Source organism: Scyliorhinus torazame, chromosome 12 (assembly GCF_047496885.1).
Source record: "Scyliorhinus torazame isolate Kashiwa2021f chromosome 12, sScyTor2.1, whole genome shotgun sequence".
NCBI classification, from domain to species: Eukaryota; Metazoa; Chordata; class Chondrichthyes; order Carcharhiniformes; family Scyliorhinidae; genus Scyliorhinus; species Scyliorhinus torazame.
The window spans coordinates 25,482,266-25,510,232 of NC_092718.1; the positions used below are offsets into that span (position 1 = coordinate 25,482,266).

Below are 27,967 nucleotides of genomic sequence, written 5' to 3' on the forward strand. Positions count from 1 at the left end.
CATGTTAAATTATTTCTGACTGCAGATACTGTGTAGGAGGCCAATGCAGCAGCCATTTTGCACACAATGGTATTTTTGCTGACAATTAAACAAATAATATTGCTCAGGACACCTGGAGAACTCCCTACTTTAACCATGACATGGAATGTGTAATATTCACCTGAGCCATCAAAACAAGACAATGAGACTGGTTAATCTCAACAATTTTAAGCAAATGTATTCCCTCAACCTTTGACTGTAAATTGTAAATCTCTTAAAACCGAAGGATGACAAGACTAATTGTCACATTATTTAATTAAAAGTCATTAATGGATTAATTATTGCCTCGATTTTAAAATTCTCGTCCTTGTTTTCAAATCCCTCCATGACCTTAACACCTCCCAATCATTGTAACCTCTTGCAGCTGCACAGCCTTCCAAGATCGCTGCACTCCTTCAGTTTTGCCTCTTGGACATCCCCAATCTTAGTGTCTGTACCATTTGGCAGCCACACCTTCAGCTGCCCAGACCCTAAGCTCTGGTATTTCCTCCCTAGAGGGCGGCACAGTAGTGGTTAGCATTGTTGCTTCACAGCTCCAGGGTCCCAGGTTCGATTCCCGCTTGGGTCACGGTCTGTGCGGAGTCTACATGTTCTCCCCGTGTCTGCGTGGGTTTCGTCCGGGTGCTCCGGTTTCCTCCCACAAGTCCCGAAAGATGTGCTTGTTATGTGAATTAGGCATTCCGAATTCTCCCTCAGTGTAACCAAACAGCTGCTGGAGCGTGGCGACTAGGGGATTTTCACAGTACCTTCATTGCAGTGTTAATGTAAGCCTACTTGTGACAATAATTTTTTTAATAAATTTAGAATACTCAATTCATTTTTTCCAATTAAGGGGCAATTTAGCGTGGCCAATCCACCTACCTGCACATGAAAATGAAAATCACTTATTGTCACAAGTAGGCTTCAATGAAGTTACTGTGAAAAGCCCCTAGTCGCCACATTCCGGCACCTGTTCGGGGAGGCTGGGAATTGAACCGTGCTGCTGGCCTGCTTGGTCTGCTTTAAAAGCCAGCGATTTAGCCCAGTGTGCTAAACCAGCCCCAGCTTTGGGTTGTGGGGGCGAAACCCACGCAGACACGGGGGAGGATGTGCAAACTCCACACGGACAGTGACCCAGAGCTGGGATCGAACCTGGGGCCTCGGCGGCAGCAGGGCTAACCCACTGTGCCACCATGCTGCCCTTACTTGTGACAATAATAAAGATTATTATTATTAGAAACCTCTCATTGCCATAAATTTTCACCTTCAAGATGCTTCTTAAAAAGCTACCTCTTTGAACCATCTTTTGATTATCTGCTCTAATATCGTCTTAAGTAGCTCAGTGTCAAATTTTGTTTTATAATGCTCCAGTTAAGCGGGAGTAAATGTTGTCTTGCATATATGCAGCAGATAAATATCAGTTGTTGATGATTATATTTTGATAATTGGAATGACCATTGCAGCTTTTTCTGCTGAATGAAAATAATTACATCTTCCCTGAAATCCAAGCTTTTAATTCCGAGATAGCAGGCAGGTCAGTAAGAGTCTCTGATGTTTGCATTGATTCTCTCTCTTCTCCAGGCAGTTTTCCAGGAACATTTCTTGGCTTGCTTTCGCAGGCACGTTAATTGCTCTCAGGTGCTATCACACCTTTCACTGTATTGTACATTATCAGGAGGAAGTCATGCCAGGAAATTACTGATTGCACCAATAATGAGGGGCGACTCGGGGCCAGGGAGCATCTGTTTGGCTACACTGTTCAGATGGAATTAAAAGCGGTGACACGGCCTAAATAGCCTGCATCAATATTGAGAGTGGCTGCTCAACTGCTTTCAGATCAGCCTCGCCAGATTCACAGGAAGCTTTACAACAACGATGAGAAATGAAAATTAGAGCGAAACAGTAAACTGTGGGCGCGATTTAGAACATAGAACATAGAACATAGAACAATACAGCGCAGTACAGGCCCTTCGGCCCACGATGTTGCACCGAAACAAAAGCCATCTAACCTACACTATGCCATTATCATCCATATGTTTATCCAATAAACTTTTAAATGCCCTCAATGTTGGCGAGTTCACTACTGTAGCAGGTAGGGCATTCCACGGCCTCACTACTCTTTGCGTAAAGAACCTACCTCTGACCTCTGTCCTCTATCGATTACCCCTCAGTTTAAAGCTATGTCCCCTCGTGCCAGCCATTTCCATCCGCGGGAGAAGGCTCTCACTGTCCACCCTATCTAACACCCTGATCATTTTGTATGCCTCTATTAAGTCTCCTCTTAACCTTCTTCTCTCCAACGAAAACAACCTCAAGTCCATCAGCCTTTCCTCATAAGATTTTCCCTCCATACCAGGCAACATCCTGGTAAATCTCCTCTGCACCCGCTCCAAAGCCTCCACGTCCTTCCTATAATGCGGTGACCAGAACTGTACGCAATACTCCAAATGCGGCCGAACCAGAGTTCTGTACAGCTGCAACATGACCTCCCGACTCCGGAACTCAATCCCTCTACCAATAAAGGCCAACACTCCATAGGCCTTCTTCACAACCCTATCAACCTGGGTGGCAACTTTCAGGGATCTATGTACATGGACACCTAGATCCCTCTGCTCATCCACACTTTCAAGAACTTTACCATTAGCCAAATATTCCGCATTCCTGTTATTCCTTCCAAAGTGAATCACCTCACACTTCTCTACATTAAACTCCATTTGCCACCTCTCAGCCCAGCTCTGCAGCTTATCTATATCCCTCTGTAACCTGCTACATCCTTCCACACTATCGACAACACCACCGACTTTAGTATCGTCTGCAAATTTACTCACCCACCCTTCTGCGCCTTCCTCTAGGTCATTGATAAAAATGACAAACAGCAACGGCCCCAGAACAGATCCTTGTGGTACTCCACTTGTGACTGTACTCCATTCTGAACATTTCCCATCAACCACCACCCTCTGTCTTCTTTCAGCTAGCCAATTTCTGATCCACATCTCTAAATCACCCTCAATCCCCAGCCTCCGTATTTTCTGCAATAGCCTACCGTGGGGAACCTTATCAAACGCTTTGCTGAAATCCATATACACCACATCAACTGCTCTACCCTCATCTACCTGTTCAGTCACCTTCTCAAAGAACTCAATAAGGTTTGTGAGGCATGACCTACCCTTCACAAAGCCATGCTGACTATCTCTGATCATATTATTCCTATCTAGATGATGATAAATCTTGTCTCTTATAATCCCCTCCAAGACTTTACCCACTACAGATGTGAGGCTCACCGGTCTATAGTTGCCGGGGTTGTCTCTGCTCCCCTTTTTGAACAAAGGGACCACATTCGCTGTCCTCCAGTCCTCTGGCACTATTCCTGTAGCCAATGATGACATAAAAATCAAAGCCAAAGGTCCAGCAATCTCTTCCCTGGCCTCCCAGAGAATCCTAGGATAAATCCCATCAGGTCCCGGGGACTTATCTATTTTCAGCCTGTCCAGAATTGCCAACACCTCTTCCCTACGCACCTCAATGCCATCTGTTCTATTAGCCTGCGGCTCAGCATTCTCCTCCACAACATTATCTTTTTCCTGAGTGAATACTGACGAAAAATATTCATTTAGTATCTCGCCTATCTCTTCAGACTCCACACACAATTTCCCATCCCTGTCCTTGACTGGTCCTACTCTTTCCCTAGCCATTCGCTTATTCCTGACATACCGATAGAAAGCTTTTGGGTTTTCCTTGATCCTTCCTGCCAAATACTTCTCATGTCCCCTCCTTGCTCGTCTTAGCTCTCTCTTTAGATCCTTCCTCGCTACCTTGTAACTATCCATCGCCCCAACTGAAACTTCACACCTCATCTTCACATAGGCCTCCTTCTTCCTCTTAACAAGAGATTCCACTTCCTTGGTAAACCACGGTTCCCTCGCTCGACGCCTTCCTCCCTGCCTGACCGGTACATACTTATCAAGAACACGCAGTAGCTGATCCTTGAACAAGCCCCACTTATCCAGTGTGCCCAACACTTGCAGCCTACTTCTCCACCTTATCCCCCCCAAGTCACGTCTAATGGCATCATAATTGCCCTTCCCCCAGCTATAACTCTTGCCCTGCGGTGTATACTTATCCCTTTCCATCATTAACATAAACGTCACCGAATTGTGGTCACTGTCCCCAAAGTGCTCTCCTACCTCCAAATCCAACACCTGGCCTGGTTCATTACCCAAAACCAAATCCAACGTGGCCTCGCCTCTTGTTGGCCTGTCAACATATTGTTTCAGGAAACCCTCCTGCACACACTGTACAAAAAACGACTTGTCTATTGTACTCAAACTATATCTTTTCCAGTCAATATTTGGAAAGTTAAAGTCTCCCATAATAACTACCCTGTTACTTTCGCTCTTATCCAGAATCATCTTCGCCATCCTTTCCTCTACATCCCTAGAACTATTAGGAGGCCTATAAAAAACTCCCAACAGGGTGACCTCTCCTTTCCTGTTTCTAACTTCAGCCCATACTACCTCGGAAGATGAGTCCCCATCTAGCATCCTCTCTGCCACCGTAATACTGCTCTTGACTAGCAGCGCCACACCTCCCCCTCTTTTGCCTCCTTCTCTGAGCTTACTAAAACACCTAAACCCCGGAACCTGCAACATCCATTCCTGTCCCTGCTCTATCCATGTCTCCGAAATGGCCACAACATCGAAGTCCCAGGTACCAACCCATGCTGCCAGTTCCCCTACCTTGTTTCGTATACTCCTGGCATTGAAGTAGACACACTTCAAACCACCTACCTGAACACTGGCCCCCTCCTGCGACGTCAAATCTGTGCTCCTGACTTCTATACTCTCATTCTCCCTTACCCTAAAACTACAATCCAGGTTCCCATGCCCCTGCTGCATTAGTTTAACCCCCCCCCAAAGAGCACTAACAAATCTCCCCCCCAGGATATTTGTGCCCCTCAGGTTCAGATGTAGACCATCCTGTCTGTAGAGGTCCCACCTTCCCCAGAAAGAGCCCCAGTTATCCAGAAATCTGAATCCCTCCCGCCTGCACCATCCCTGTAGCCACGTGTTTAAATGCTCTCTCTCCCTATTCCTCATCTCACTATCACGTGGCACGGGCAACAACCCAGAGATAACAACTCTGTTTGTTCTAGTTCTGAGCTTCCATCCTAGCTCCCTGAAAGCCTGCCTGACATCCTTGTCCCCTTTCCTACCTATGTCGTTAGTGCCAATGTGGACCACGACTTGGGGCTGCTCCCCCTCCCCCTAAGGACCCGGAAAACACGATCCGAGACATCACGTACCCTTGCACCTGGGAGGCAACATACCAAACGTGAGTCTCTCACGCTCCCACAAAATCTCCTATCTGTGCCCCTGACTATAGAGTCCCCAATTACTAATGCTCTGCTCCTCTCCCCCCTTCCCTTCTGAGCAACAGGGACAGACTCCGTGCCAGAGGCCCGTACCCCATGGCTTACCCCTGGTAAGCCGTCCCCCCCACAAGTATCCAAAGCGGTATACTTGTTTCTCAGGTGAACGGCCTCAGGGGATCCCTGCACTGACTGTTTTTTCCCAGTCCCTCTTACAGTTACCTACCTATCTCCAATCTTTGGTGTAACTAATTCCCTGAAGCTGCTATCTATGACCCCTTCTGCCTCCCGAATGATCCGAAGTTCTTCCAACTCCAGCTCCAGTTCCCTAACTCGGTCTTGGAGGAGCTGGAGATGGCAGCACTTCCTGCAGGTAAAATCAGCAGGGACACTAACTGCATCCCTCACCTCAAACATCCTGCAGGAGGAACATTGCACTCCCTTCCCTGCCATTCCTCTAACTTTCTACCAAGATCTGGCTAACAGCTAAATTAAATTTTTTATAAAAAATAATAATATAATAAAATATGGTACTTACCTCACACCAATGGGTTTTATTATTACGTTAGAGGAGGAGGGCGGGTGGGAGACACTACACGTGTAGTGTCTCGGGTTTCCTCTCCACCAGAATTTATTGGTGAGGGTCTTCCCAGACGTCCGCGGGTCGACTTCCTGTTCCCGCCTAAAACACTAATTTAAAAAAAAAAAAAAATTCTCAGCTCCTGCTGAAATTGACTAACCAGCCAGCTCCACTCCCGCCGAAATCGACTGGCCTGCGCCTGCAAAGACAAGTGCTTTTAAAGGACACACTTACCTCCCAGCAACCACTTCCGCACTGCTCCCGCTGAAACTGACTCACCAGCTGATTCTCCCGCCGAAATCGACTGGCCTGCCCTTGCAAAGACAAGTGCTTTTAAAGGACACACTTACCTCCCAGCAACCACTTCCGCACTTCTCCCGCTGAAACTGACTCACCAGCTGATTCTCCCGCCGAAATCGACTGGCCTGCCCCTGCAAAGACAAGTGCTTTTAAAGGACACACTTACCTCCCAGCAACCACTTCCGCACTGCTCCCGCTGAAACTGACTCACCAGCTGATTCTCCCGCCGAAATCGACTGGCCTGCCCCTGCAAAGACAAGTGCTTTTAAAGGACAGACTAACCTCCCAGCAGCCACTTCTGCACTGCTCCCGCTGAAACTGACTCACCAGCTGTTCTCATGCCGAAATCGACTGGCCTGCCCCTGCAAAGACAAGTGCTTTTAAAGGACACACTTACCTCCCAGCAACCACTTCCGCACTGCTCCCGCTGAAACTGACTCACCAGCTGATTCTCCCGCCGAAATCGACTGGATCTCTGCTATTTAACCACCATGTTGCGCCCAGCCCAGATCTGGGCGCGCTGGTTAAATAGCAGAGAAGGCCAGAATCGAGATTTGCTTCGGCCGCGGTTCAGTTTGCCATTTAAGCAGCCCGCTCCTGATGGCGATCACCGGATCTCACCCAAATATGGCGAGCATATCATTAATCCCAATCTCCGGGGGGGGGCCTCCGGAGCGGTCTGGTACGCAATCGGGACCAACTGATCGGCGGGCCGGCCGCTCTGTCGGCTGGCCTCCTTTCTTCTGCCAGCGTGCTTGGATCCATCCGCCATGTTTGTGTGGGGCAGCCTGGGGGAGGACGGCCACCATGCATGCGCTAGTTGGCGCCGGCCCAACTGCGCATGCGCGGGACCCAAGGCTCTGACGCCGCGTTGAGGCCTCGCCCCCATACGCCCCTGCGGGTCTGGGAACGGGCGCTGACGCCGGAGTAAAACACTCCGGTTTTTACTCCGGCGTCGGCACTTAGACTCCCATTGGGAGAATCCCGCCCCCGCCTGTTGCCGAATTCTCCGGCACCAGAGATTCGGCGGGGTGGGAATCGCGCTGCGCCGGTTGGCGGGCCCCCCCCCCCCCCGCGATTGTCCGGCCCGGATGGGCCGAAGTCCCGCAGCTAAAATGCCTGTCCCGCCGGCGTGGATTAAACCACCTACCTTACCGGCGGGACAAGGCGGCGCGGGCGGGCTCCGGGGTCCTGGGGGGGGCGCGGGGCGATCTGGCCCCAGGGGGTGCCCCCACGGTGGCCTGGCCCGCGATCGGAGCCCACCAATCCGCGGGCGGGCCTGTGCCGTGGGGGCACTCTTTTCCTTCCGCCTTCACCATGGTCTCCACCAAGGCGGAGGCGGAAAAGACTCCCTCCACAGCGCATGCGCGGGGATGCCGTGAGCGGCCGCTAACGCTCCTGCGCATGCGCCGCCCGGCAATGTCATTTCCGCGCCAGCTGGCGGGGCGGAAATCAGTCCAGCGCGGGCCTAGCCCCTCAAGGTTAGGGCTCGGCCCCCCAAGATGCGGAGGGTTCCGCACCTTTGGGGCGGCGCGATGCCCGACTGATTTGCGCCGTTTTTGGCGCCAGTCGGCGGACATCGCTCCGATACCGGAGAATTTCGCCCCAGATCCCAGAAATGTTGGAGAATGAAAGGTTTAGTGAGAGGGAAGAACTGAGGGAGATCAACATTAGAAATGGTGCTGGGGAAACTGATGGGATTGAAGGTGGATAAATCCCCAGGGCCTGAGAATCTGCATCCAAGAGTGCTTAAGGAGGTGGCTCTTGAAATAGTGGATGCATCGGTGGTCATTTTCTGGGATTCTATAGACTCTGGAACTGTCCCTGCAGATTGGAGGGTAGCTCACTTCACTCCGATGTTCAAAAAGGGAGGTAGAGAGAAAGCAGGGAATTATAGACCAGTAAGCCTAGCATCGGTAGTGGGGAGAATGCTTGAATCCATTATCAAGGATTTTATAGCAGAACATTTAGAAAGCAGTGGCAGGATCAGTCAGAGTCAGCATGGATTTATGTCATGCTTGACAAATCTGTTGGAATTCTTTGAAGAGGTAACCAGTACAGTCGACAAGGGGGAGCCAGTCGATGTGGTATATTTGGACTTTCAGAAGGCATTTGACAAAGTCCCGCATGAGAGATTATTGTGCAAAATTAAAGCGCATGGGGTTGGGGGAAATGTATTGAGGTGGATAGAAAACTGGTTGGCAGAGAGGAAACAAATAGTAGGGATTAATGGGTCTTTTTCAAATTGGCAGGCAGTAACCAGTGGGGTACCACAGGGATCGGTGCTGGGACCCCAGCTATTCACAATATATATTAATGATTTGAATGAGGGAACAAAATGTAACATCTCAAAGTTTGCAGATGATACCAAATTAGGTGGGAGGGTGAATTGTGACGAGGATGCAGGGATCCTACAGCAAGATCTGGACAGGTTGGGCGATTGGGCAAACCAATGGCAGATGCAGTCTAGTTTGGATCAGTGGGAGGTTATTTATTTTGGAAGCAAAAACAGGATGGCAGATTACTACCTGAATGGTTGTAAATTGGGAGAGGGGAGTGTGCAGTGGGACCTGGGTGTCCTTGTGCACCATTCGTTGAAGGTAAGCATGCAGTAAAGAAGGCTAATGGTATGTTGGCCTTCATTGCAAGAGGTTTCGAGCATAGAGGCAGGGATGTGTTGCTGCAATTGTACAGGGCCTTGTTGAGGCCACACTTGGAGTATTGTGTGCAGTTTTAGTCTCCTTCTCTGAGGAAGGATGTTCTTGCTCTCGACAGAGTGCAGCGAAGGTTTACCAGACTGATTCCAGGGATGGCGGGACAGTCATATGAGGAGAGATTGACTAGGTTGGGATTGTTCTCGCTGGAGTTCAGATGAGGGGGGATCTCATAGAGACTTACAAAATTCTAACAGGACTAGACAGGGTAGATGCAGGGAAGATGTTGCCAATCATAGGTGTGTCCAGAACCAGGGGTCACAGCCTGAGGATTCAGGATAAACCATATCGGCCAGAGATAAGGAGACACTTCGTCACACAAAGAGTGGTGAGCCTGTGGAATTCATTACCACAGGAAGTAGTTGATGCTAAAACTTTGAATATATTCAAGAGGCGGCTGGATATAGCACTTGGAGAGAATGGGATCAAAGGCTGTGGGGAGAAAGCAGGATTAGGCTATTGAGTTGGATGATCAGCCTGATCCTGATGAATGGTGGAGCAGGCTGGAAGGGCCAAAAGGCCTCCTCCTGATCCTATCTTCTATGTATCTATGATTCTATGACTTTGGTTGAGCACTTCACAACTGCAGATTGTGTTGCTACTGGTTCCTGCTGGTGGCTACAGATGCTTGGATGCATCTGTCGCCGGAAAGAAGGACACTTTTTCTAAGATACCTGAGTCCTGGAACACCGGGCTCAGGGGATGTATGAGTCCAGCAGGCAATCCAGTTAAATGCGAAAGGACGCTGTGGGGCCTGGTGCACGACGTTGTTCCAAATGGGCCGCCTGCTAACAGTGTTGAAGAAATGCTTTTGCAGATTGCTGATGATTTTGTTGCTGCTGCGGTGAGTGCTGCATGTAACTCCCACGTCACGGATGCCCTGTATGCCTGGGCCGTAGACCATATCAAATTGGAGCTGGACCAAGCCCACCAAGATGCCCAGGCTGCAGGGTTCTCCACCATCGCCAGGATGGTTCTGGTCCAGGGGATAATTGATGGTGCGCAGGTCATCTTGCGAACACCAGGGCATTAGGGAGTGCCCTTCATTAACAGGAAGGGGTTCTACTCACGGAATGTTCAATGCATGTCCCTTCCACCACCCATTACCTCCACCCCCAACTTCGCCCACCCCGCCCCCGACTGCCCTGTCCCGTCCTTCCAGGGTGTGTGTAACATCACCCCAGGGTGATGAACCTGTGTCGGCACTGTCAGCGGATCAATATACAGGGCAGGAGATTGATGATCACTTTGTTGTTCCTCAGTTTCTGCCAAAGTCTGACTCAGTTCCTGCTGACAGTGGGCTCACACCCATCCTCTGAATGAGGTCTGCATCGGAGGCCATTTGATCTTGGACCACTGTGCCCGAGGGGTGAGGGAGCGGAGGTCAACAGGGGGTGTGTGTGTCGCCAGATCCGCTGTTAAGATTAGCTTGACAGAGATTCCACATGTATCAACTGTGACATGTTTTAACTGTGAACATTTGACATTTCCAATCCCTCTAGCTAAAGATAGTTTCCCCCCCACCCTATCCCCACAACCCGCCAGTGCCCAGTGATCCTCAATTTTCTTGATCTTTCGTGGCCTACTGCTACATCTAGGTGTGTCCCCAGGATGCACATCAGAGGTGGAAGCAGCCAGCTGCTTTTCACGTCCTGTGGCCTGTGGCCCTCTGGAGTGCCTGGAGGTGGAAGGCCCCGGCCGTCTTACCGGCATCACGGGCATCATTCTGCCCACTGCCCTTGAGGTACGCCTGTGTCGGGGGGGGGGGATTGGGAAGAACTGGAGACCGTCATCGTCTCCTTGGTGGCAGGCTCCAGGCTGACCACCAGTGCTTCTTCCTTCCTGACGGTGCCCGTAGGGCCCAGGGGTCTCCATGGGATGGAGGGGCAGCTGGAGTGAGCTCCAAAGGCCTTTGTATCATATGGCTCTGCCAGCCCTGGCAGCTCCGCATTGGCTGCACCATGACTGGCCCATGCTCTGGAGTGCTTCGGCAATGTCCAGCTCCGTCTAGGAGATGTCCCTCATTGATGGCCCGGCCCCATCAGATGGAGATTGCTCGAGAGAATGAACATGTGGTCAGTTTTGGTGGTAACTGGAGAGATATGCAAATATTTGGGAACAGTCATCCCTGTGCTGCTGGGAAGAGGGCGCAGTGATGGCAGGTGGTCAGAGTTGGATAGTCGAGCTGAGATGTTGGATGAATATATGAGTTTTGCAGAATGAGGGAATATTTATACAGGGATTATTCTCAGGAGATTAAATTGGTGACCTGACTCCAGGAGTAGGTAGATGTTCATGGACTTTGTTGGAGGCTTTAATGAACCATTTGAGTGCATAATGGGGTAAGTTGTATCTCAACCATGGAAGGACGGCATTAGAATCAGGATAGATGATACATGCGTTGTGCAGAGTAGGTTTGATGGACTCAATTATTGCCATTCTATTTTATTTTTGTCCAGTTATCTTAAAACCTAAGCACTGAAAATTAACTGCCAATTGATGTGGAGGACAGTGGAAACAATTCTTTAAAAATTAATAACTTTAGACATGAGCAATCACGTAACAAACTGCATTTTACTCAATCTGACTGTACCATCCTGTTCATTCAAGCACTCTAACATACAGCAAGAAAAAATATAACCCCTCTTTCTTCACTTTGTAGAGGGCATCGGATCTGTTTGCTAATTAGTGCCACTCAGTATCCTGCAGGATTCTGGTTAATGTAAGAAAGTTGCAGTCAAAGGCTAATTACCTGAAGCTTCTTCCAGTCATTCATTTAAATCAACAGTCATAAGACCTGTAGCAAACAAGGAAACTCCCCAATTCCCAGAACACTGCCAACACCAGCAAAATAAGAACAAGAGTGTTTAATGATTCTGAACTCAAGGACTTGCTCAACCCTTCCAGGAATGAATTTCTCTGGAACCCTTGTACAAAAAGGATTTCAATCCTTTCCTGTCACCAGTGTCGATTCTGGATAATCATGGAATGAACAGTGTGAGCTTTGCCTTCAGGTTCATTTTTCCTTCAAATAAGTTCCTGCACTGATCTCAGTCAGGGCACTAGATTTGGTTTCCGGAAAGAGAACAATCAGCCAGGATTTATATTCCTGAATCTCCTTTGATCGCATTTGGTCACAGGATTGGACAATTGCGTAGTCGAATGTGTGGCAATGCTTTGATCATGGATATCTCCATCAAGTCTTTTTGGCGGAGCAGTGTGTTAGTGACGACAAACTGGTGTTCCGTACATTTGGTGAGCAGGAGAACGTTTCAAAAACATACTGATTACAGACTGAGAGGGAAGCAAATAGAGGTTTCAGCTTTCTCATCCCTGTCTATAACACAGGGACCGGGAATTTCCATTCCCATCCACTGCCAGGACCTTCCAGTCCCGTTGGAAATCAATGGACCTTTGTTGGCATTCTCAACTGTGGTGTTTCAGATTTTTAAAGTGGTGCAGCTAATTGCTGATTTATGGGCTGCAAACTAAAGTCCAACAGCAGCCGAAACTCCTTTTCAAATCAAGCTTTCACCAGCCATCATTGAGGTTTCCACTGCACCTGCATGGACTGGCTTCAAACTCAGGCTCAGAAGACGACTGCTCCGAATCACCGCAGCAATCCAGGAGACACGAAGATGAAGTCCGGGTCTGGGACGGCGTTCAAAGGGCTCAGTAATGAGTCCTCGCTGGGCGAGCCTCTGCCCGTTACCATGGGAAAACGTACTCCACGAGCTCCATGGGGTGATCGATAAATGATTCCCCGTGGTCCTCATGAGGGTTATCACAACACAGCCTTCTTTTTTGTACATATATTTTTTAATTTTTCCAATTAAGGGGTAACTTATTGATGCCAAACCACCTACCCTGCACATCTTTGGGTTGTGGTTTTGTAAAAAAATAGTTTTAGCAAATTTTCAACAAAACCCCCCTCTTACAGAAAAACAAAAAGCATAAAACACACAGATCAACATCGTACACTTATATCGCAAATTCCCCCAATGTACAACCCCCCATGAAACAATAATAAACACATACCCGCCCCCCCCGCCCCGCCCCCCCCTCCCCCCCTGGGTTGCTGCTGCTGCTGACCACCTCCTAACGTTCTGCTAGAAAGTCTAGGAACGGTTGCCACCGCCTGAAGAACCCTTGCACAGACCCTCGTAAGGCAAACTTTACCCTCTCCAATTTAATGAACCCTGCCATGTCGCTGATCCAGGCTCCTCCGCTTGGGGGCTTTGCATCCTTCCACTGTAGCAGAATCCTCTGCCGGGCTACCAGGGACGCAAAGGCCAGAATACCGGCCTCTTTGCCTCCTGCACTCCCGGTTCGTCCGATACCCCAAATAATGCTAACCCCCAGCTCAGCTTGACCCGGGTGTTCACCACCTTAGACACAGTCCTCGCAAAACCCTTCTAAAACCCATCCAGCACCTGGGCGTGGTTTGCTGGGCTCCCTGAGCACCTCACACACCTGTTCTCTACCCCAAAAAACCTACTCAACCTCGCCTCTGTCATATACGCTCTGTGAAGAACCTTAAATTGTATCAGCCTAAGCCTGGCGCAAGAGGAGGAAGAATTAACCCTACCCAGGGCATCAGCCCACAGACCTTCATCTATCTCCTCCCCAAGCTCCTCCTCCCATTTACCCTTTAGCTCCTCCACCGAGGTCTCCTCCTCTTTCTGCATCTCCTGATAGACCGCTGAGACCTTGCCTTCTCCAACCCACACCCCCGAGAGCACCCTATCTTGAATCTTACGTGCTGGAAGCAGCGGAAATTCCCTCACCTGCCATCTCACGAACGCCCTCACCTGCATGTACCTGAAGGCATTTCCGGGGGGCAGCCCAATTTCTCCTCCAGCGCCCCAAGGCTCGCAAATGTCCCATCTATAAACAGGTCCCCCATTCTTTTAATTTCTGCCCAATGCCAGCTCAGAAAACCCCATTTATTCTCCCCGGGACGAACCGATGGCTCTCTCAAATCGGGAACCAAACCGAGGCCTCTTACCTCACCCCTGTGGCGTCTCCACTGCCCCCAAATTTTGGGTTGTAGGGTTGAGAACCATGCAGACAAGGGGAGAATGTGTAAAGTCCACACAGGATTGAATCCGGGTTCTCGGCACTGTGAGGCAGCAGTGCTAACCACTGCGCCACTGTGCCGCCCTACAACATAGCCTTTTTGACAACACCCACAAACGCCAAATAATAGAGCAGTTTTGTACAAAAGGAATTTTGACGACTTAATGAAACTTCATCACAACTGATTTAAATCTGAATGCTTAGCAAGAGAGAGTGAGAGAAACAGAACGAGAGAGGGACAAAGGACAATGGAGCTGGAGACTGGCAGGTGAGACAGAGGGATTGGCAAGTCAATGTCAAGACAAAGAATGAGACACGGGTGCTCTCACATGAAACAGAGGAAGCAACAAAGATAGACACGCACAGACTGAGAGATAGACATGCACAGAATGAGAGATGGGTGCACACAGAATGAGAGAAACATACTGACAGATGAGACAGAGACAGACGAACAAGAAACAAAAAAGACAGAACTCAATCCCACCTAATTAGTTTGAATGTAAATAATCTGAAACAGTGTTTACCATTGACTGAAAGAAGATTAATTGCATTATTTAAATACATTTACTTGGTTACATTTTGAAAAATTAATAACTCTTACATTTTGAACACATACTTCCATGGCACAAAAGTCTTGAAGGAAGCTCGGTAGCAGCAAATTTGATGGAAATTGAAACTCCTGCACCCACACAACGAGATTGATCCAGAAAGAAAACACTCGTGATGACATACAAATGGCCGCTGGGTAGCGGGATAATTGTACTACAATCTGTGTGGCTCTGAAGCTTCTTTTGTTTGCCTACCAAGTTTTAAATAGAGCATCCCACACACTCTTGCACCTTCTTCATTGCTGTGCACATTGAAATCAAATCTCTTTAACTCGCTTTTCCCTAGGTCGTGTTAAAGTCTTTGCTTCTGACATTGCTGCCTTCCTCATACAATCTGCCTGACTTTAAAACCAATTCAATTTAACACTGCTCCTTGAGTTCTCTCCTATGCTTTTAAAACTTAATGGTGCACTGCACTTTGGGCCTTGATTCTTTACACAGACATCTCGTTATTGTAATGTTTCCTCTCTGGTATTCCAGTTGAAATTCTGTGCAGTGTATCCCACACGGCAGGGTCAGGATGCTACGAGCTGGAAACTGTGCATGATGTGCAAGCTGGTAGAAAGAACATGAGCACTTAATTGGCTCCTAAGGGCACAACCAGTCATCGCTGATGCACTTGCTGCCTTGTTGAGGCTTGTGCAAATTGGTTGGTAAAGGATGGGAAGGACATAGTGCCTAGAACAAAGCATGTCTTAGTTTAAGACAGGCTTGTCCAACCTTTGTTCTCGGGGAGCCACCTTTGCATATTGGCCATCACTCAAGGGGCCGATGAGCAAATTTCAGAAAGACAAGGGGAGGCGATTCTCTGGTCGCATTGCGCCCAGCACAAATCCTGCTATTTCGGAAGAATAGCGGGAGAGCCCCCAACCGAGGTTTGTGTCGGGCGCCGTGTAGTCTGCGATGCTCCCAGCTTGCTACAGCTGATGCAATCTGGTTCACACCCTTTCACGGCATGAATCAGATTAGCATATTTAAGTCATCATTTAAGTATGCTGTGGAGACTGTTTCAAACTGGATTCACCCGGCTCCCGGTATTCTCATCCCCACCAGCGCAGCATGAAGTCTGAGGGAATCACTACTGGTGACCACGCCGGGGACATGGCATGACAGGTTGGCACTGCCAGGATGCCGGGGGGGGGGGACTGTCAGGTTGGCACTGCCATCCGGTGTGGCCTGAAAGGGGCGGGCCTGAAAGGGGCAAGGGCCTGAAATGGGTGATTTTGGGAGTGAATTAACGGTGGGAATGAAGGGAGGGGGCATTTGGTGACCCCATAGCATGGTGTCACTCACCTCGGGGGTTGGGGGAGCTGGTATCAGCGATTGGGAGGAAGGTCTGAAGCCAGCGAGAAGGTTGGTGGGGGGGGGGTTGCTTAAGTCAGACCCATTGGGAGGGCTCCGATGCCAGCTATCCTTGGGGGGGGGGGGGGGGGGGAGGGGGGCTGAACTGGGGCATGGGCAGGCTGGTCAGCCTGGGCCTTGCCTGTCCTGCTGTAAGGTGGGAAGACCAAATTAGCAATTTTACATTCCCACCCCCTCAAACCTCCGCCCCCCCCAACCCCCCACAAACCGCCACTGAATGTAAAGTTTTGCCCTATTTCATATCTGAAAGCATGCTGCTGATAACATCTTTACACATCTTCTGTAACATTCTGTTGGGGGGCTGGACATTCTACTGGCCAGCTCCTGCCATCAATCAGCATTTTCCTCTTTGCTTTTTAAAAGAGGCTTTCCTAGAAAAACCCTTCTGTGCATCATGCGCTTTGGTTCTTTTCTTTGGAAATTGTAAACGTATAATATTCTGTGATAAATTTTTAATTAAATTACATCCGATCTGAGTGAAGTTTGACCCTGGGTTTCTGTTCAGATTGTGCAGACACATCAATGGGAGTCAGCTCCAGATTTTGCCTATCTATATCGTGGTAACATGCAAAAAAGCATGCACCTCCCTGCTACCATCCAGTCTAACTGTCCACACCTCTACTCTTGTTAATTCTGCTCCCTCACGCAGTCAGGCCCAGTATTCTAGTTGGCCAATATCTCCTTGCATTACTGCATAATCCAGCACCCTCAATCTGACAAGCGACTTCACCTGGCTCAACCTTGCTCTGAGCCAAAATATCATAAAGTAGCAAAAACAAAAAGTATTTTAAACAATGCAACTATTTTGGAGGAGTGCTGAGGTTAGTGAGGGGTGGCCTTGAAGTGGCGTGTGCTACCTGCGTTCTGAATACAGCCGCAAAGCTTTTGAACTCCCACACTGCAGATTTTTCTGCGTCTTCTCCCCTCCATCTTTTCCATTGATCTAACATTACCGTTCCTGAAAGACTCACGATTTGCAGGCCTTTACAAATCCCTCGACTGCAGTCATCTTGGCTTCGCCATCTACTTCGCTTCCAGCCAGCGTTGACTCTTGTCTTTCTGTGAGGGAACAAAAGATTCAATATAATGTAGTGTGCACTCTGAAAATGAGAAGACATGGCTTTTGCTGTGCAATGTCTGTGCTGCTGTGAAAGGATTCCCACTCTGTAGGGAGGTGGGAGAGGAAGAACAAAATCAGAAATGCATTGCACAAAGATAAATGAGAGTGGATTAAAACATCTTTGTACAAATTTTTAAAAATGCTCAGGGCCACTGATTACCGGGGCCACATAAATTGAATGACTAGTCACTAAATAAAATGCAATCATCCTGTCCCCTCTGTCTGTCAGAGCCTGGCCACTAACGGTGACGTGAACTGCTTCTCAGCTCTGTCATTGCTCTGTGTTACCCACCACCCCTCCCTTCTCTTTTGGTGCATGGACTCTTACTCAATTGCAACTCCATGAAAACCTTTGGGTGCCCAGGACCAAGGGACCATTATTCAGGTGTCAGCCTAAATGTTCAGAGGTGCGTCATAGTCAGGTCTAATTCTGTCCGGATGGGGGGGAGACGACAGGAATGCACGGTAGGATAGAAATGAACAAAAGGTTTATTACGGGGTACACAAATAACAAAACTACAAGTGCCACCCTCCCTGACCTGCACCCGGGTCAGGGTTTTTATGCTGAGTGGTTCCCCCTTGTTAAAGGGAAACCGCCCCATTTACCAGGGGGGGGGGGGGGGGGTGAGGAGGGGGGGTTCAAACTCAGCTGTGAAAGGGGGCAATCATCGTAAGCACAGTCCTTGGCCCCCAAAGGGTTCATAAAAGTTAGAACCTGCAACCTTTACGATTGGTTATTTCTCTATTCTCACCACCTTGAATTGCTGGCCGATTGAACCTGCACTCATTTCACTCAAGCCGATGGCTGTCTCTGATGTAATTTCTCCCTGCCGTCTATTTTTAAACCACTGCTCAAGAGACTGTCTCCATGGTCAGCACGTTGTGCCAGACCACACAGCACCCGTGAGATAGCAGCTTGACCAATGGAGTCAGCAAAAGCCAACTGCGCCACTTATCTGCAACACAGACAACTAAGCACGGTAGCATTGTGGATAGCACAATTGCTTTACAGCTCCAGGGTCCCAGGTTCGATTCCGGCTTGGGTCACTGTCTGTGCGGAGTCTGCACATCCTCCCCGTGTGCGCGTGGGTTTCCTCCGGCTTCCTCCCACAGTCCAAAGATGTGCAGGTTAGGTGGATTGGCCATGATAAATTGCCCTTAGTGTCCAAAATTGCCCATAGTGTTGGGTGGGGTGACTGGGTTATGGGGATAGGGTGGAGGTGTTGACCTTGGGTAGGGTGCTTTTTCCAAGAGCCGGTGCAGACTCGATGGGCTGAATGGCCTCCTTCTGCATTGTAAATTCTATGATAATCTATGATAATCGATGATAAGCACAAGAATTCTCCTCGACAAGTATCTCCCGACAGGGTTACAATGTATGAGTCATCAAGTTTCGGAGCAAGTTCTTTGTTCGAGGGGTCTAGCTGCGACAGCGAGCTTTGTTTCAATCACCAATACATCAGGCTGCGTACAGCTTTTGTAAGGAATTTTACACTGTTATTTGAATGCTTCTTTAAAAGGTGAAGCACATTGAAAAGAACGTGACAGTTCCTTGTAGCTAAAAATAAAACCTGCTCATCAAATAATTATATTAATTTGCTCAGAACATACAACAGCTCCTTCAGCTGATATATTGCCCCAGCCGGTTCACCAGAAAGAATTGCAAAGTATAAAACATTTGTCTCAACAACCCAGTTGCTCACTGGATAAATGCACCAACATGCCATACTGAGCCATACAGGGGGTGGGGGGGGGGGGGGGGTTGTTACAGATCAGCCATGATCTGAACGAATGCTGCAGCATTCTTGAGAGTTGGAAGGCCTATTTCTGTCCCTATGTTCTTCGGCGAGAGAAGTCCCAAACACTACTTCTTGTCACTGCTGGGCTAGTTAATCTTAGTCATGCCAACTCTGACTCGAAATGTTAACTCTGTTCTTCTCTCTCTACAGAGGCTGCCAAACCTGCTGAGTTTTTCCACTATTCTCTGGTTTTATCCCAGTCAGCTAGGTTGCCACGGCGATTGGTCTCAGTGTCCCCCAATCTAGGAAGAGGGCAAAACCTCCTGTTCCTGATCGCAATCCAGTGCCATCATGCAGGGAGACTGCTTATTGGGTGCCGAGTGAGGACAGGACTGCCCTTGGTTAGACCATAAGACCATAAGACACAGGAGCAGAATTAGGCCACTCGGCCCATCGAGTCTGCTCCGCTATTCAATGGTGGCTGATATTTTTCTCATCCGCATTCTCCTACCTCCTCCCCATTACCCCTGATCCCCTTATCAATCAAGAACCTATCTATCTCTGTCTTAAAGACACTCAGTGATTTGGCCTCCACAGCCTTCTGCAGCAAAGAGTTCCACAGATTCACCACCCTCTGGCTGAAGAAATTCCTCCTCATCTCTGTTTTAAAAGATTGTCCGTTTAGTCTGAGATGGTGTCCTCTGGTTCTAGTTTTTCCTACAAGTGGAAACATCCTCTCCACATCCACTCTATCCAGGCCTCGCAGTATCCTGTAAGTTTCAATAAGATCCCCCCCCTCATCCTTCTAAACTCTGATGCCCCCCCCCCCTCAATAGTTAAAAAGATTATCAGCATGCAGGCTGATACATGAGTATTGGCCAACTGGGAAAGGTTACTTGTACCTTGTCTAATGCCTAACCATTTGCAATGGAGTGTCAGAGGAAAATTAACATTGCCCAGTTATCTCCATCCAAAAAGCAGGATAAATCCATTCTTGACAGCTACCATCCCATCATCTACTCTTCATCATGATGTGGAGATGCCGGTGTTGGACTGAGGTGAGCACAGTAAGAAGTCTGACAACACCAGGTTAAAGTCCAACAGGTTTGTTTCGAATCACTGCTCCATTCACCTGAGGAAGGAGCAGTGCTCCGAAAGCTAGTGATTCAAAATAAACCTGTTGGACTTTAACCTGGTGTTGTAAGACTTCTTACTCTACTCTTAATCATCAGCAAATTTCTGGAAGGTACCGTCAACAGTGCTAATAAGCGACACTTACTCACCAATAACCTGTTCATAATAATAATCGTTATTGTCACAAGTAGGCTTACATTAATACTGCAATTAAGGTGCTGCGAAAAGCCCCTGGTCCCAACATTCTGGCGCCTGTTCGGGTACACAGAGGGAGAATTCAGAATGTTCAATTCATGTATTTTGGGACCTGTGGGAGGAAACCGGAGTACCCGGAGGAAACCCACACAGACACGGGGGAAGAACGTGCAGACTCCGCACAGACAGTGACCCAAGCCGGAATCGAACCTGGGACCCTGGTGCTGTGAAGCGACAGTGCTAACCACTGTGCTACTTTTGCTTCTGCTGGGACTATTTTGCTTCTGGCCCCATTAGAACCTTGAAGCAAACATGGACGAAAGAGCTGCATGTCAGAGAAGAGATGAGAATGACTTCCCTGACATGAAGGCAGCATTTGACTCAGTATGGCACCAAGGAATCCGAGTAAAATATACGACAGTGGAAATTAAGGGGAAATGTCCACTGGCTGGATTCATACTCGGAACAAAAGAAGTAGCGGTGATTGTTGGAGGACATTCATCTCAGTCCCAAGACATCACAACAGGAGTTTTGCAAGGTAGTGTCCTCGACACACCCATCTTCAACTGCATGATCTATGATCTTCCCACCATCATGTGATCAGATGTAGGAATGTTTGTCGATTATTTCAGACAAAATGCAATTCCATTCATAACTTCACAACATTCAAACTTGTCTGATAAGTGGCAAGTAACATTGTTGCCGGGCAAAGACCATTTCCAATGAGAGTCTAACTATCTTACCTTGAGATTTAAACAGCATTTATCATCACTGAATGCCCACCATTAACAATCTGGGCCTTACCATTAATCAGAAACCTTACCAGATGAGCCACATACATTGTGGATAGCACAATTGCTTCACAGCTCCAGGGTCCCAAGTTCGATTCCGGCTTGGGTCACTGTCTGTGCGGAGTCTGCACATCCTCCCCGTGTGTGCGTGGGTTTCCTCCGGGTGCTCCGGTTTCCTCCCACAGTCCAAAGATGTGCAGGTTAGGTGGATTGGCCGTGATAAATTGCCCTTAGTGTCCAAAAGTGCCCTTAGTGTTGGGTGGGGTTACTGGGTTATGGGGATCGGGTGGAGGTGTTGAACTTGGGTGCTCTTTCCAAGAGCTGCTGCAGTCTCGATGGGCCGAATGGCCTCCTTCTGCACTGTAAATTCTATGTTAATCTATGTTAATCTATACCGTGGCCACATGAGCAGGTCAGAGACTTGGTATTCTCTGCCGAGTAGCCAGTACCTCGCGACTCTCCAAAGTATAAGTCGGAGGTGTGATAGAATGCTCTTCACTTGCGACAAAGAATGTAGTTCCAGCAACACTCAAGATACTCACCAGCATCCAGGACAAAGCAATCCTTGACTGGTACCCATTCACTACTTGAAATATTTACTTCATTTCCCCATTGGCACACAGTGGCAGCCATGTGTACCATCTACAAGATGCTCTGCAACAACTTACCATAGCTCCTTTGTTGGCACCTTCCAAGTCCCTGAAGAACAAGGACAACAGACACTTGAGAACCATTTACAAGTTCCCCTTCTAGCCACACACTATCCTCACTTGGAACTATGTCACTGTTCCTTCACTGTCACTTGTCAAAACCCTGAAATTCCCTTCCTAACCGCACAGTGGGGTACCCATATCATGTAGACTGTAGGGGTTCAAGAAAGTAGCTCACCATTACTTTCTCAAGGGCAATTAGGGGTGGGAAATAAATGCTGACCTTACCAGCAGTGGCCACATCCTATAAAATCATAGAATCGTAGAATTTACAGTGCAGAAGGAGGCCATTCAGCCCATCGAGTCTGTGCCAGCCCTTGGAAAGAGCGCCCTACTTAAACCCATGCCTCCACCTTATCCCCATAACCCAGTAACCCCACCTATCCTTTTTGGACACCAAGGGCAATTTAACATGGCCAATCCACCTAACCTGCACTTCTTTGGACTGTGGGAGGAAACCGGAGCACCCGGAGGAAATCCATGCAGACGTGGGGAGAACATGCAGACTCCGCACAGACAATGACCCAAGCTGGGAATCGAACCTGGGACTCTGGAGCTGTGAAGCAACTGTGCTAACGACTGTGTTACCCTGCTGCCCTACGAATGACTAAATAAAATATATCAAAGAGAAAATAATCTCTGCACCCAATTTTAGATGCTTTCACTAACACACAGCTTTGCTTGTAAGAATTTGCCCTCTTGTGAGTGAGATGGGCATCTTGCTTTCTCTCGTACTGTATGCAGGATGAAGCTACATTTGAATGCTGTGCGATGATGCCATCACCAGCAGCTTGGATCCAGTTGCGATGGAAGATTGCCCAGGTCGAGTAGATTGTGTATTCTCCAGAACAGTCGCTGTTTCTGGTGCTCTCTTCCTCCCTGGTTCCTCCCCATAAAGCTCTCTGGAAAGGGAAGCAAAGAGCTCAGTGGTGGGGCTGATGATCTCAGGATTGTGTTTCGTATGAGAATGGGTGCATCACAGTGGGGCTTGCGAAATCAGGTGCCATCACCAGGCAGTTGTTGAGTGACAGCCCCACTGACAATAATGGGTTAAAGCTGCACCTCGTCGTCCTGTAACTGGAGAGAAACGAAATGAAGTGGGCCGCGTGTCACTCGCTGGGTCCTGCGAATTTACTGCAGCTCATTAAACCCACAGAGGTCGGTGAATTGGTAACCATGGCAACAAGTGTTTTTTGCCAGGCAACACACCTTTGTACCTTTGGAAAGTGTTTCTGAAAGCTGCACGGTCCTATTTTCACATAATCATGAATAATTAATTTTTAAATTCAACATATCATAATTGGAGGCAGTAGACCTGGGCACGGATATGCAGAGCTAACGCAACTAAAAGAATAGTTATTAGAAAGAATTATATTTATGCCAACTCTCTGAATGTTAGCACTTGGTAATTATAGTTATTCATGCAGGGGGTGATGACCCGTGCTCTGAGCTCCATTTTACCCAAGTGCTTTCACTTGATAAGTCAATGGAAATTATTTCTGACAGAAGCTGAAATCCTTGCTCTCGCCTCCTGAAGAGAAACAAAAGCATGTAACTTCCTGAAAAAAAACATAAGGAAAGATTCCTGGTCGGGTGGCGGGGGGGGGGGTTCCTGGTCGGGTGGTGGGTGGGGGGGGGGGGGCGGGCGGGTGAACCTCTATAGTGCTGCATCTAGAAAAGCCAAAATTAAAATACCCATTTTTCCACTTTCCTCAGTGTCTCCTGATGTGGATCCATTGTTGTTGATGTTCTCAAAAAATCTCATTGACTCAAAGCAGAATGTCAGAAACTCGAATCTCAGTACCACTTTGGGATTTGACATAGGTTGACCTGATACTAATCAAAGACTATGCCCTCATCTGAAGTGCACAAGCTGCCTGCTCAGCTTTGCAGACCCATTAGTGTTCGAACAAGGGACAGAGAGTACAATCGTCAGGGCTGTTGCCCTCAGTGGGCAGCTTGGGTTCAGAAGCTTTGCAACAGTGCAGAAGTGCATTTGAGAGGAAGCAAGATAGGTACATGAGGGAGAAAGGAGTAGAAAAATATACTGATTGGGGGAGATGGTTTTGGGTAGCGAGGAGGCTTTATGTTGGGCATAAACACCTGTTGAGCTGAATGGTCTTTTTCTGTGCAGTAAATTTTATTTGACCATTACGTTATAAATATAACTAAGAATGAAGATAAAGAGAGAAAGGCGCGTAGAGAGAGAGAAAAGGAAAGGGAGTGACGTGGTAAGACACAGAGATGGAGAAAGAGAGAGACAGTAAACACATAGGTATAGAGAGAAAAACATAGACACCAGCAAGTGATAAAAAGACACGCAGATAAATACACAGGAAGGAGAGAGATTGGCAGATAGATACACGCTTGCACACAGAAGGGGAGAAAGGCAGAGAGGCAAGCATAAACATAAATATAAAAAGAGGGATCAAGCTACACATCGATGGATAGACACATTGGAAAGTCACAATCGCAGGCACACACTGGGAGCGAGAAAGAAACATGTGCTCAGCTGGAGGTGGGTTGGGGAGGGTGTTGTTGAGAGACAAGGATATGGTGAGAGAGAGTCAGACCAATGAGTCACAAAGAAGCACACATACTGTGCTTACCAAGTGCTAACATTCAGAGAGTTGGCATGAATATCATTCTTTTTAATAACTATTCTTTTAGTTGAGTTAACTCTGCATATCTGTGCCTTGGTCTACTGCCTCCAATACACTCTAAGGGAGGTGGTAGAGACAGAAGTAATACATTTACCTCGGAGCTTTTTTTTTTAACCATTTAAAGCCACAGTTGTTGGAGCATGAGCAGTATTGAAAGCACTTTACTGTGCATTCTACAAACTTTTAAAAAATAAATTTAGTGTACCCAATTAATTTTTTCCAATTAAGGGGCCATTTAGCATGTTCCATCCACCTACCTTGCACATCTTTGGGTTGTGGGAGCGAAACCCACGCAAACACGGGGAGAATGTGCAAACTCCACACGGACAGTGACCCCGAGCCGGGATCAAACCTGGGACCTCGGCGCCGTGAGACTGCAGTGCTACCACTGCGCCATAATGCTGCCCCTGCATTCTACAAACTTGACGAATCCCATGAGTTGAGCATCCTTCCATGTCTGCGGTCCATTGTCCAGATTCCCTTTGTTTACATTATACAGAAAGGAAATGGCGGATTCATGCTGCTCACGATTCATTTCCCCCAAGCCCCCATTCCATTGTTTCAGCAATTCTAATGTGAAAACGTGGAGAATTTGTGCAAATGGAGTCAACTAATATTTCACTGAAAAAACAATCGAACAGTAAAGCAACTGGGATCATTGCAAAACTGTGGAATTCCTGATCTTCCCTCAAACTTCCCTGCCGTCTATACTCTTCAGGCTTTTAAAACCCAAACTTGGTGTCACTTGCTTACTTACATTGCCTCTCTCTTACTCACTTGAGTGATGTGCTGCACTTTCCGTTTTAGTCCTTTACTCTTATTTAGTCCCTCCAGGAACTCACCCCGTTCCTATCTCTGTAACCTCCACCTGCCCCACAAAACTCCCAAGGTATCAGCACTCCACCGATTCTGACCTCTTGAACATTCCCAATTTTCATTACATCGCCATTAGCAACTGGCTCCTTGGCTGTCTAGGCCCTAAGCTCGAAAAGTCCCTCCCTATAACCTCACATCCCTCTTCTCCTCCTTTGAGAATGCTCTTAAACCTTCCTCTTTGTGAAACTTTTGGCCACCTGGCTAAATGTTCATTCATATTACTTGCTGTCAAATTTTATTTGTTAATGCTCTCATGTAAGTATCAGGTATATTACTATGTTAAAGGATGTATACATCTCAATGGAAAACAGACGTACATCACCAACTAATCCAACAGCATTTCCAAAAAGAAAATTCAGGTGCCATCTATTTCTCAATCCATTGATTCTTACATTTGCGAATCTTTGTCTCATCTGATTATATTTACAAACTGGGCTCACTTCTCTCACCAGCTCGCATTCCAATAGCCTAAAGAAACACCCTGGATAACGTGACCCAAACTAACACCCATATTTTTGCACCAATTCCAAATACGGCAGCTCAGAAAAGGTGGGGTGCATTTACACCTCTTGTGCATTAAGCCAGGAAAATAAGAAAATTGCTTTCTGAGACATTCATTTCTGCTTTTAAAAGAGGCATCACAATTGCACAGTATAATACAGCGGAGAAACTTGCACTATTAAATAAATGCGTCATCGATGCAGAAAGATTGCCGTGTGCTGGTTGCCAGGCGTTGAGGTTAAGTGGCTCATTTCTTTTATCAGTTGCCTCCCTCTGATAATCCCTGTGAGCTGAACCCTGAAGCACACGTCTCGTCTTTTGTTACAGTGTGCTTGGGGACTCTCAGGGTCAGAGAAACACCAGAAATTGACCAGCTCATTGACAAATGGAAACCTTTTGATAAGAGGGGCAGAACCACTCTCTGATTCAGAGAGAACAACCGGACAATTAACTGGGTTTCCAGTGAATGTGAGTTCAAATCCCGGCAGGGTCTCTTGAACATTTGAATTTCACTTTTTGTAAAATATCTGGAAATAAAATGCTGGTATCAGTAAAACGTGATCATGAAGCTGGTGTATACGGAAGCAAACCTGTCATCCTTACCTGGATTGAGCTTTATGTGACGCCAATCCCAAACCAATGTAGTTGATCCTTTAGTGCCTTCTGAAGTGTTCAAACAAACCACATGATTGGATGGACAATGAATGCTGGCCTTGCCAGTGACACCGGGCTGTTGAGAATTTTTTTTTTAATAAAGAAAACTGGGATGTAAGAGCTGGATAAAGTCATACTCTGAAAAGCATCCCTGGTTCTGAGCTCAGCTGGGGGGACAATTAGTGTGGGCGGCATGGTAGCACAGTGGTTAGCACTGTTGCTTCACAGCATCATGGACCCGAGTTTGATTCGCAGCTTGGGTCACTGTCTGTGTGGAGTTTGCACGTTCTCCCCATGTCTGCGTGGGTTTCCCCCGGGTGCTCCAGTTTCCTCCGACATGTCCCGAAAGACATGCTGTTAGATAATTTGGACATTCTGAATTCTCCCTCCGTGTACCCGAACAGGCGCCAAAATGCGGGGACTAGGGGCTTTTCACAGTAACTTCATTGCAGCGTTAATGTAAGCCTACTTGTTACAACAGTATAGATTATTATTATAGTATCAGTGTCCTTGGGCTGGAGGGAGGAAAATTGAATCAGCCAAGGTTCTCCTGTGTCGCCGTGACCCCTGCTAGAAGTAGGTAGGTTGTTGTTGGAAAAGGACAGGTTCTGGGTCAGCCATGGCGTTGTTCAGCGTTGAATCCCCTCCCCGTGTTTGCTGTCTATGCTGACAAGTGAAAAGCAGCCACGTGGATTGAGGTATCAGAGGGTGACTGCGGATCACCACTTTAACAAGTCAGTGTCTTCAGGGACGGAAGGTGTAAACCTGAGGGAGATAAATTCCTTTTCCTTGCAGGCATCCGCACCTTGTTTTACAGTGCATTTTTTCCCCGAAAGCATAAAATGACAAACAGCCATTGTATATGACGTACAATCTATCCTATCATGGACTCCACCTCAGCCATTTAATCTCTTTCCACGCATCATATGCAATCTAACACAACATGCTGTGTACAATCTACCTTCTCATGCTTTCTGTCCCATCATTTAATTCCTTTCCACAGCCATGTCCAATCTATCCGGCATAGAGTCTGTCCCACCGATTTCATCTGCTGAGGAGAAACACACAATAATTCCCAAATAGATTCAAGCAAAATTCCAGAATATTGGTCCATCCGCCCCATGTTTCCCATAGCTCGGCAGCCAAATAGTGACTACCTTTCCCTGCTCCCAACAGCGATGGGTTTATTATGTCCTGGGGAGTAGTTGATTATTCCGTCAGTATCAATCCCTATAATGTCCCATACCACTCTCACTGCCCTGGTTTCATGCAAAGAGATGTTTTTGTTCAACTTGTTCCCTTAACAGCAACATGTTTACAAATTCTGCTTGGAACTCAGCCCTGTTGCACAAACCAACGTTTTCACAAACAAAAAACCTTTGAAGTCTTGGTCCTCTTTGGTGGCAATGTGGATATTATTATTTCCACAATGCTGCACATTGGTCACCATGCCCAGTAAAATTTACCCATACACTTGCAAACAGGTCATTAGCAGGCAAGTTATGCTGGCTCTCATTTATTCCTTCCCCAGGCAGGGGCTCTGAGGCCAGTTCCA

General features: G+C 47.7%; 1 long non-coding RNA gene across 3 annotated transcripts in view; it reads right to left on the bottom strand.

Moving 5' to 3' along the window:
* The window catches only part of LOC140387457 (uncharacterized), a 75,927-nt gene that overhangs the window by 36,285 nt on the left and 11,675 nt on the right, over positions 1-27,967 (bottom strand). For 2 of the 3 annotated variants that reach the window (XR_011933874.1, XR_011933875.1), the window contains exons 3-4: positions 27,374-27,463; positions 17,001-17,088 (exon numbers count right to left, since the gene is read on the bottom strand). This is a non-coding gene — a long non-coding RNA (uncharacterized lncRNA). The remainder of the gene's footprint in view (positions 1-17,000; positions 17,089-27,373; positions 27,464-27,967) is intronic. The other variant, XR_011933876.1, reaches the window with a different exon arrangement.